Source organism: Alligator sinensis, unplaced genomic scaffold, assembly GCF_000455745.1.
Source record: "Alligator sinensis unplaced genomic scaffold, ASM45574v1 scaffold1150_1, whole genome shotgun sequence".
NCBI classification, from domain to species: Eukaryota; Metazoa; Chordata; order Crocodylia; family Alligatoridae; genus Alligator; species Alligator sinensis.
In genome coordinates this window covers 213,284-222,401 of record NW_005842423.1, presented here as the reverse complement: position 1 = coordinate 222,401, position 9,118 = coordinate 213,284, and the positions used below count along the sequence as shown (strand labels likewise).

At 38.7% G+C, this 9,118-nt stretch overlaps 1 long non-coding RNA gene across 1 annotated transcript in view; it reads left to right on the top strand.

The window, feature by feature from the left end:
• LOC112551323 overlaps nt 1-9,118 on the top strand; it is a 580,314-nt gene that overhangs the window by 363,107 nt on the left and 208,089 nt on the right. The window lies entirely within an intron of this gene.

The following is a 9,118-nucleotide window of genomic DNA, read 5'->3' as shown; positions in this document are numbered from 1 at the left end:
TGTCTCTTCCTTTCCACCACTTAGCTGCCCCCCCCCCCAATATCTCAGCTGTCTGCCTCAGTTTCTAGCCCCAGTCTACCTTAAGTAACCACAAACCTAAATTCGTCAGCCAGCTCCTCTCTCTAGTCCACCGGTTCTAATTTTAGTTCTGGCAACTTTCACTCCCTACACTTCAACTCTCTCTCTCACCTTAACCTTCCCCCAAATATCCCAGGTACCCCAAGCACGCACACACACACACTGTACTATCCAAGTTAGGAACTTACCTGTGTGTATGTGTAGGTGGGTTGTATGTGTTTGAACTGGTGAGTGTGTATGTATATATATTTGTCACTGTGTGCATAATATATGAATTAGTGATCTGGGTCTAAATTTTGGGGGGTATAGTGTATGTGCTTGAATTGGTGATAGGTATGCATATGCCTAGGCTGGTTTGGGTGTGTATGTGCCTGAGCTGGTAGTGTGTTGTTTATGCACATAATTGATTTGTGTGTTTGTATATGTGCAATTGTGTCACACCCTCCTGTCTAACAGTGTGATATTAAGATCCTGAGGGTTGGCCTGACCTCACAGGGCAACAGTTCAATTGTCATTATTATATTGATGCTTGCCTTTTTTTTTTGCTCCACATTACATATTAAATCTTAAATATGTTGTACTATGTTCTTTAAAAATAAACAATATTTTTTACCTAAATATGCTGTACTAAGTTCTTTGAAAAGAAACAAACACTGCAATTACAAAAATAACAACCCAGGCAAAGAATGGGTACTTCAGCTAGTAATGTAATAAAATAGAAGGGTTTTTTTTTTCTTTTGAAGGATCTTTATCTATGTATATGATTATTCTTATTATTTTTATTGTTATTATTATTATATTGTTGCCTGCACTATTAAGATGACACTAAAAGTCTTAAAAGACTGCCCCTACTATGGTTAAAGATATGTCAGTAAAAGGTTAATCAAAGAATGCAAGCTGATCTTTTAGAGGCTGGATGAACTTTGTCAGATTTAGGACTGTTGTATTTGTATTCAAAAGCTGTGCAAGAAACAGATCTGAAAAAAAGAGGAGGGGAGCAGTAAATTAATATATTGATATAGAGGAGAGAACCACTTCTGAACCACAATACTTTGTTTTGGTCCCTTCTGGAGAATGAGTGATATGCTGCCATGTAGGAGGAGCCAAATACATTTATTGTGCAGTTGCCAATCTGCTAAGAGACTTATTCTGTCATGTCTAAATTGCTTAAAAAGTTGTAATACATATTACAGTGGGTCATCACATATTTTAAACTGAAAGAGCTACATATAAAGGGAGGCAATTCTATCAAAAGAGATAAGAAGATTTATTATGCAACCATAAGAAATAGTTAATTATAACACATAAAACAGTGATAAAATACTCTTTCTCTTCTGCCCAAACCATAGAAATAATAGGAAAAATAGGAAAAAAATGTATTGCAGAAGGTCATCTAGTCTAACTCCATGCTCAAGAAAGGATCTTCCTGTGACAGTGTCCAAAGACCCCATAAGGACTTTGTAAGCTTTTGCTTAGCAATGAGGTACTCCCAGCTGACTTTCAGTGGATTCCCAGGTGGGAGTATTTAAAAAGGGTCCTAGCTGAAATGGAAGGAGGTGGTGAAGAAGGCTGTTGCCACTGGGAGAATCTGGAGAACTTTTATGGCCTAAACTGAAAGAGGTAATGGTATTTTCTTTTGGTTGATTTTGTTGCACGTAGCATGCAGAGGCCCACCTTTTTGTTTGTTTGTTTGTTAAAGAGAGACTCCAAATGAGGACCTTATTTTCTTTTTTTTTAAATCCTAGAAGAAGTGTGGCTGTGATTTGAACTAAGCTATCTGGCAGAAAGCATAACTAGCTCACACATCCCTGTCTAAACAATTACAGCCAAATGTGTGTTTAACCTGCACTTAACAACTTTGAGTGATGGGGATTCCATAACCTCTCTTGGTAATCTCTTCCAGTGCTTAACTATTCCCATAATTAGAAATATTTCCTAACCCCCCACCATCCCCCACCCTCAAATTTATTTCATTACAATTTAAACCAGTACTTCTTGGCTTGATTCCTGTGGATTCAGAGAGCATGGGCCCCTCTACATATGCAGGTAAAGGCATGATGGGATCTATTGTGTAATCCACACAATCACACCTTCAGCCATGCCACAAATCTGATCCGAGTGCACCTTACTGCTGATATTGGGGGAGCCTGATCCTAGGCTGCCCCTGCACAGGTAAGAAGTTCCTGTGCCTGGGAGCTCCCTCTCATGTGATCTCCCAGCTGTGGATAGTGTGTATTGCACCCCTGTGGTCTCCCAGCCATTGGGATCCACCTGCCCCCCCCCCCCCCAGCTGGGAGCCCCTAGGTTCAGGGGTACACATGAATGCATGCCTGGGTGACCACTTATGGTATGACTAACTGGGCAATCATGCCTTAAGTATAATGTGTAGATGGGGCCTATTTGATTGCCATTCTCCTTGCAACAACCTTTTATTTGAAGACTGTTGTCAAATCCCCTTTGTCTTCTCTTTAAACTAAATGACCCCAGTTCTTCTAACCTTTTCTCATATGCCATGTTTCCTAGACCTCTAATCATTTTTGTTGTTCTCTGCTGAACTCTCTTTCCAATTTAGCGATACTTGTTTTGTAGTGTGGTGACCCAAACTGGATATAGTGCTTCAAGTGAAGTCTTACAGGTACTTCAAGTGAAGTGATGAGTGCATGTGATACTCCTCTTAATGCACTCTTTTTTGTTTGTTTTTTTGTTTTGTTTTTGTATCAATACCATGGTAATTCTCATGCAGCTTGTGGTCACTATCATTTCTAGATCCTTTTCTGTAATATGGTAGCCCACTCAATTGTTTCTCAGTTTTTATTTAAGTACTTGTTTCATCTTAAGTATGATGGTTTTATTTGTCCTTACTGAACTTTATTTGATTAATTTAAGAACAATTCTCCAATTTATCAAGGCAATTTTATATTCTGATCCTCTCCTCTAAAGTGACTAACCAACATGGTATCATCTGAAAATTTACCTAGTATGCAGTAAATTCCATACTCTTTCAAGTCCACAATGAAGACATTAAAAGATACAGACTCCAAAAGAATTGCATGTGATACCTCACTGCAGATAGAAGTTGTGTGACTGCACTTTGGGCACAATGATCCAATCATAGATTCATAGATTATAAGGGGCTGGAAGGGAACCTCACAAGATCATTGGGTCCAGCTCCACTGCACTGGGCAGGAAAGAAGATTGGAGTGAGGTGACCCCAGTGAGGTGGCTGTCCAGTCTCCTTTTGAATATTTCTAGGGTAGGTGATTGTACCACCTCTGGAGAGAGTCTGTTCCACAGTCTGGACACCATACCTGTGAAGAAGGTTTTCCTAGTGTTAAGCCTGAAATGATCTTTCAAGGCTTTGTGGCTGTTACTCCTGGTTTTCCCCAATGGTGCCCTGGTGAACAGTTGTTCGCTGAACCCTTGATGTATTCCCCTGATGTAGTGGTAAGCTGCTATGAATATTCATCTCAGACTTCTTTTTTTCAGGCTGAAGAGACCCAAGTCCCTCAGTCTTTCCTCATATGCCTTGCCTTATTCATCAGTTATACAGCTATTTCAGTCATAATGAGGTATTCTATATGCTCTACGTAAGTCTTTTCAATGGAACATTAGATTTATTTTCTATTTTATTTGTACATATTCAGAGAAGTGTTTTCACTGGTAAAATTTTTATCTTATTGAAATCAATGGGGAAAAACTGTTGTTTTCAGTAAGGTCAGGGTCTTATCCCAGTATTTTATTTCATAATAGCTTTGTTGATGGAAATAATCAGAATCAAAAAAGAAAAGTGATTTCACTTAAAGGTCAGATGATGCAAGGTTGCAAAACTGAACAGCTCAAAAATAATCTTGTCACTTTAACACAATGTTTTAGAAAATGAATTTTCTCTTGGGCATGATCTTCATGAAGAAACCTGTTCATAAACATAAAAGGTTTATAGGTGACAAGTGATTTATTATAGTAAGTGTTTGTTCTGCATAATAACCATACTCACAGTATTTCATTTAAGAATCATCTTGTGAGGGTTCAAGGTAGAAGGTGGACTTTGGTATATTAATCACAGAACTTTTAAAGTCTAGGTCTTGGCCTAAAGTTCAAGTTACTGCTTTATGCAAAATGAGTCAAGAATGAATTGATAAATCATACAGTTGTAATGAAGTCCAAGTATGGCAGATTAATTTTATAACTGGTCGTGTTCAGTGGTTTCAGGTGACAGCTGTCAAAGAAATGGCATACTGTGTGCACCTAAACTTAAAGCAGAATTAAAGATATAAATCTTTTGAAAATATAATTTTCTTACTCATTCTTTCAAAAACAGGAATGTATAGTCCAAAAATATGATAGAAGATTTAGATTATATGCATATATGTTTTAATGTTATGAAATAATTCTGGTAGAAAAACAACTAGGCAAAACTTAATCAGGGTCATATACCATTAGGCACATGTTTGTGCATCTCTGTAGTTAAACTGGTTGTGTATCTCATCTTAGGTGCTACAGCATGTTGAAGATTATGGCCATGTTTCACTAGATTTAGGTAAATATATTATAGCTGCAAATGAGCTATCAGCAGCAAAGTGTTTGTGAAATTGTTTCACAAACAAAGGGTAGGTACAAGCATTCATTGGAACTGTTTGGTGACTTATTTAAAAGGGCACTACCTTCTTAACTGGTGGACAAGGAGAGAAGTGGCCCCACTTGAAGTCAAGTGTACCTATTTAAACCAGCTAAAGATTCAGTTTAGTGTGTTGCATGTGAGATATGAGCATACACGGGAGCTCTCCAAATTGACAACTACTTAAATGAGAAAACACACTTTGGTAAGAACCACTCACTTGTGTCAAGAAGATAAGGTAAAATTTAATATAAACTCTGCTAAACAGTAGAGGTGTGTGAAGCAGGCAGTATTCAATTAATATTCGGATTCAGCCCGATTCAGGGGACAGTGATTCAAATTGCTGATTCAGGTCACTGTCCCAATTTGATTCAGCCGAATCTGAATCTGAAGATTTGATTCTGATTCAGAGAATCGGTGTTTCAGCCATAGACACAGCTTTCTATGTTTTTTCTACATACCACAAGGTACCAGGCATGGCTCATGAATGCTGAGATCATGGGGTGGATGGAGTGTCCCACAGGAGCATGCAGGGGAGTGCCCCACGTCCCCCGGCTCAGTGATCAGCCTGGGGGCATCTCAGGTGCCACCCCAGACCCAGGAGGCACCAGTAGCCAAGCCAGGAGGAGGAGAGAGGGTCCCCTGTGCACTCCGTGGTGGACCCAGAAGTGGGCTAGAAGTGCTTCTGGTTCACCCCCTGCGCTCCTCTGGGATGCTCCATCCACCCCACCATCTCATAGTTCATGAGTTGTGCCTGGCACCTCGAGATACTTAGAAAAAACATATAAAGTTCTGTCTATGGCCAAATCGTTGAATCTCTCCAAATCGATTCGGGGGCTTCGGATTTAGATTTGGAAATCCAGCTGCCGAATCAGGCCAAATCTCCTCCAAATCGAATCAGCAACTGGAGCTTCGCAGAGCCCTACTAAACAGCTGATATGTCTGACTCTACCTTTTAAGAATGTGTACATACTTAAATCAGTAATTAACATTCATTAAAATTCTTACCTGTTCACCAAAAATTCAGGAACAAGAAGGCAAGTGAAATTAAATTCTCCATTCCCACAGAATTTAATAGTTTGTTTGGGCACATCCAGAAGAACGCATATGCAAGGACACATATTTCTGCCACTGCTTTGTGCTCCATGGCATGCCCCTACATTTGCACTTGGTTGTGCACCAAATTGTCTTTGGTGAGGGAGAGAAGACTGGGGTCAGTATCTGTGCTGGCCCCAGAAGCCTTACCTGGGGCCTGGGGACCTCTCAGGGCAGCAATGGCACCAGGCTGGCCACACAGAGGCTGGCTGGCAACCAGAGCATGGCTCAGGATGGCCAGGCTCTGTTTCTGGCAGTGCGCGCTGCTGGCGCATGTGCTGCACCACTTATTTTTGCAGTGTTTTCCTTATCCCAGTGTCAAATTTTAGTACTCCACTGAAAATTAGCAGTGTGATGAATAGGTACACATGTGCTACCTGTGGTTTGCAGTGCCTTAAATGGCTTTGAGGTGCTGCAAACTGCACATGTGCACTTGTCTGGATGCATCCTTTGGGGGTATTGTTGAACATGATAGCTATAATCCTATGGTCATGTTAGACATCCATGAGAAACAATTGTAAAAATGTAGCCCTGTGGATAACTAAATCAGTGTGAGGGATATGAATTAGTCAGGCTTAGTTGGTCATCAGGACATCAGATGGATTATGACAGATTTTATTTTTTTCCATGAACCAGATATTTAAAAAGTAGCCCCAAAAAAGACAGATCTGTGAAAGTGTCCACAATAAAACCTCAAAAAAGATACACTCCCTACCTTGAAGAAATTACAATCTAAGTAGATGACAGAATCAAGAGGGAAGAGGAAATGGATTTACAGGGAATAGGCGTGACTAGTACAAAGAAGCACAGAATATCATCAGTAACGGAACTAGTAATAGAGTCTGGGTGTACTGGTTCTTACTTTTCTCAGAGATTTCTATCACTGTATCAGCTTTGATATCTCTGTACTTCATAGAAGTTTAGCTACTTTAAACATATATATTTTTAAATGTGTGATACAGGTCCAGGATTGTCATTCAACAAACATTATCTCAAAATGATGTGTGCCAAATATTCAACTAGAATTTAAAAATAAATAATACTTAGTTCCTGACAAAACTTGCTTACCTTCAAATGATTGACATTGTCTTTCTGCCAGCAACTTTGATTAGGCAGCAAACGTTGCCCTGTTGGTAATACTTATGTAAGGGTGCAGAGAGAAATAATTTGCTTGTGATGTCTTTTAGAAAAACAACTGTTTATGCCTTTACTGCTTCTCACCACCCCGTCATGTCTGCCTCCTTTTCGTTTAATTCACACAGTGTTCCCTTTAAAACAAAAGTCACTGTTTATTGTTTTTCACAATCTTTTGTGCATCGTGATTGGGGCCTAACTGCATTCTCCTGTATCTTTCCCCCTTGCCTTTACAATCTCACAAAAGTTTAAGAGGCTTATCCCAACATTTATGATCACTGGCCATGAATAATCATCAATTATAATATTCATTTTGTTCCATATTCCTTGGACTACAAATCCCTCATGCAACATGCTATTTACGCAGGTCTCCATTTTTCCCATGGAACAGTTCTGTCCTGGCCCATCTGCAATCCTGAACTTCCCTTACATTACTACAGGCAAATAGTGCAATAGCTTATGTGAAAGAAAAGGACTAAGAAAAGTATGTAGTAGTAGCCATTTTTAATGTGATTTGGCAGAAACAAGGAAAAGAAGCAAGCATATCTTCTTCTGCTGGACCAGGCCTTGAAAGGCACTTTCACTTTTCTCAATGGAATGTCAGAGTTTGCCATAAGTTTCTGAAATGAATGTTTGCTCTAATTGTACCATATCGAGTCTTACTTTCAAATTACTGCAGGATTAACTTGCCTACTCTTATTTCTAGTTGAGCATTCTCTGTTGGTTTATTCACACATTTGTCTGAATCTTTGTATAAGTGATCCTGGCTGCTTGTCAACCAGTCTGTTCTTTAGAGTAACATACACATTTAACCCTTTGAAACAGAACGAAAGGGTGGCACTGTATGAAAACTGTCACTCAGTTTTCCTAGGGATAATATGGTAGTTACCCAAATTAAAAACACAAAACAAAACACACCAAACACCAGCCTATTACTACTTGTAATCTAACCTTTAAATAACTCTTAAATCAACACTTGCACTAGAAAATAAGGACAGAACTGTGGATCTCCGAGCTGGAAGCTGTCGAAGTGCTACTGTGTAAACCATTAAACCTGCAAAACTATCTTCTCTCAGAGACGCAAGCTTAGCAGAATTAGGTTTTTTTTCACGTAGTTGGGAAGCAAACATGTTTTGTATGCTTACTTGACCTTGTGTTTCATTTAAATTTTAAAAGAAAAAGATATTATAATGTAAGAGAAATAAGCAAGTAGTAAGTACATTATTTTTATTTATGCAATATTTGGCATGTGCATTAAAAAAAAAAAAAAAAAAAAAACCACACACAGAAAGTTGCTAAAATATATTCATACGAAAGAGATGGTATGATTTAAGGATGGAATTACCCTTACCGTATTCATCATTGCTACTCCAATAATGACGTTGTTAGGTGAACTGTATAATTAAAAAAAAAAGGGTTTGGATTGGCCAGAATGTAGATAGGATGATTCATTTTTAAACTTTTTTTCTTTCTTCTAAATTTGGAAAGAATGAAGACGAAAATTTTGTTCGGGTTTTTCTTTGGGAAAACATTTGGGGGGTGAGGGGGGCGGGGAATTATACATTTTGGAATGGGACCTGATTATATAACCAGTCCTGCAGTACTTCTTGTCTATTGTAAAGAAAAATGCCTCTTTACCTCAGGGTGCTATCTTAAAATGTTATGGCCTTGCAGACTCTGCCATCCTTTGTTAAAAGCTGTCTTCTTCAGAAAAGAATCATTTGCTTTGTCCCATTTGTCCACAGCTTCTCCAGTGCTCTCCCTCTGTGGACTATTTGCAAAAAAATATCCTCTTAATAGATTTTTTCCCCCTAACCAACTTGCCATACATCATTGTCTGTCTTTCTCTGGGCCTTCAGGGAGTAACAAAAAGTATGTCAAGATTTTTGCATCTCTCAGTTTGAGATCTATTGGAGTCATCATTATTTGCTGTCAAAGCTGTGGACAAATGCTGTGTATAGTGATGATATTCAGTATCTTGTAGATGGTGCCATTATTCCATATTGAAACCACCAACATCCTATTAATCAGGTCACATGACAAAACAGATTTGGTCATTGGATCAGTCACATTTTTGTTCATAAACCTTTTTTTGGAGAGAGTGATATGGTTAATGGAAATATAGACTATTCATTTTTTCTGTAACTGTCCACCTGTGATTATGAAATGTAGATAGAATTTCAAAAAAATATCAAT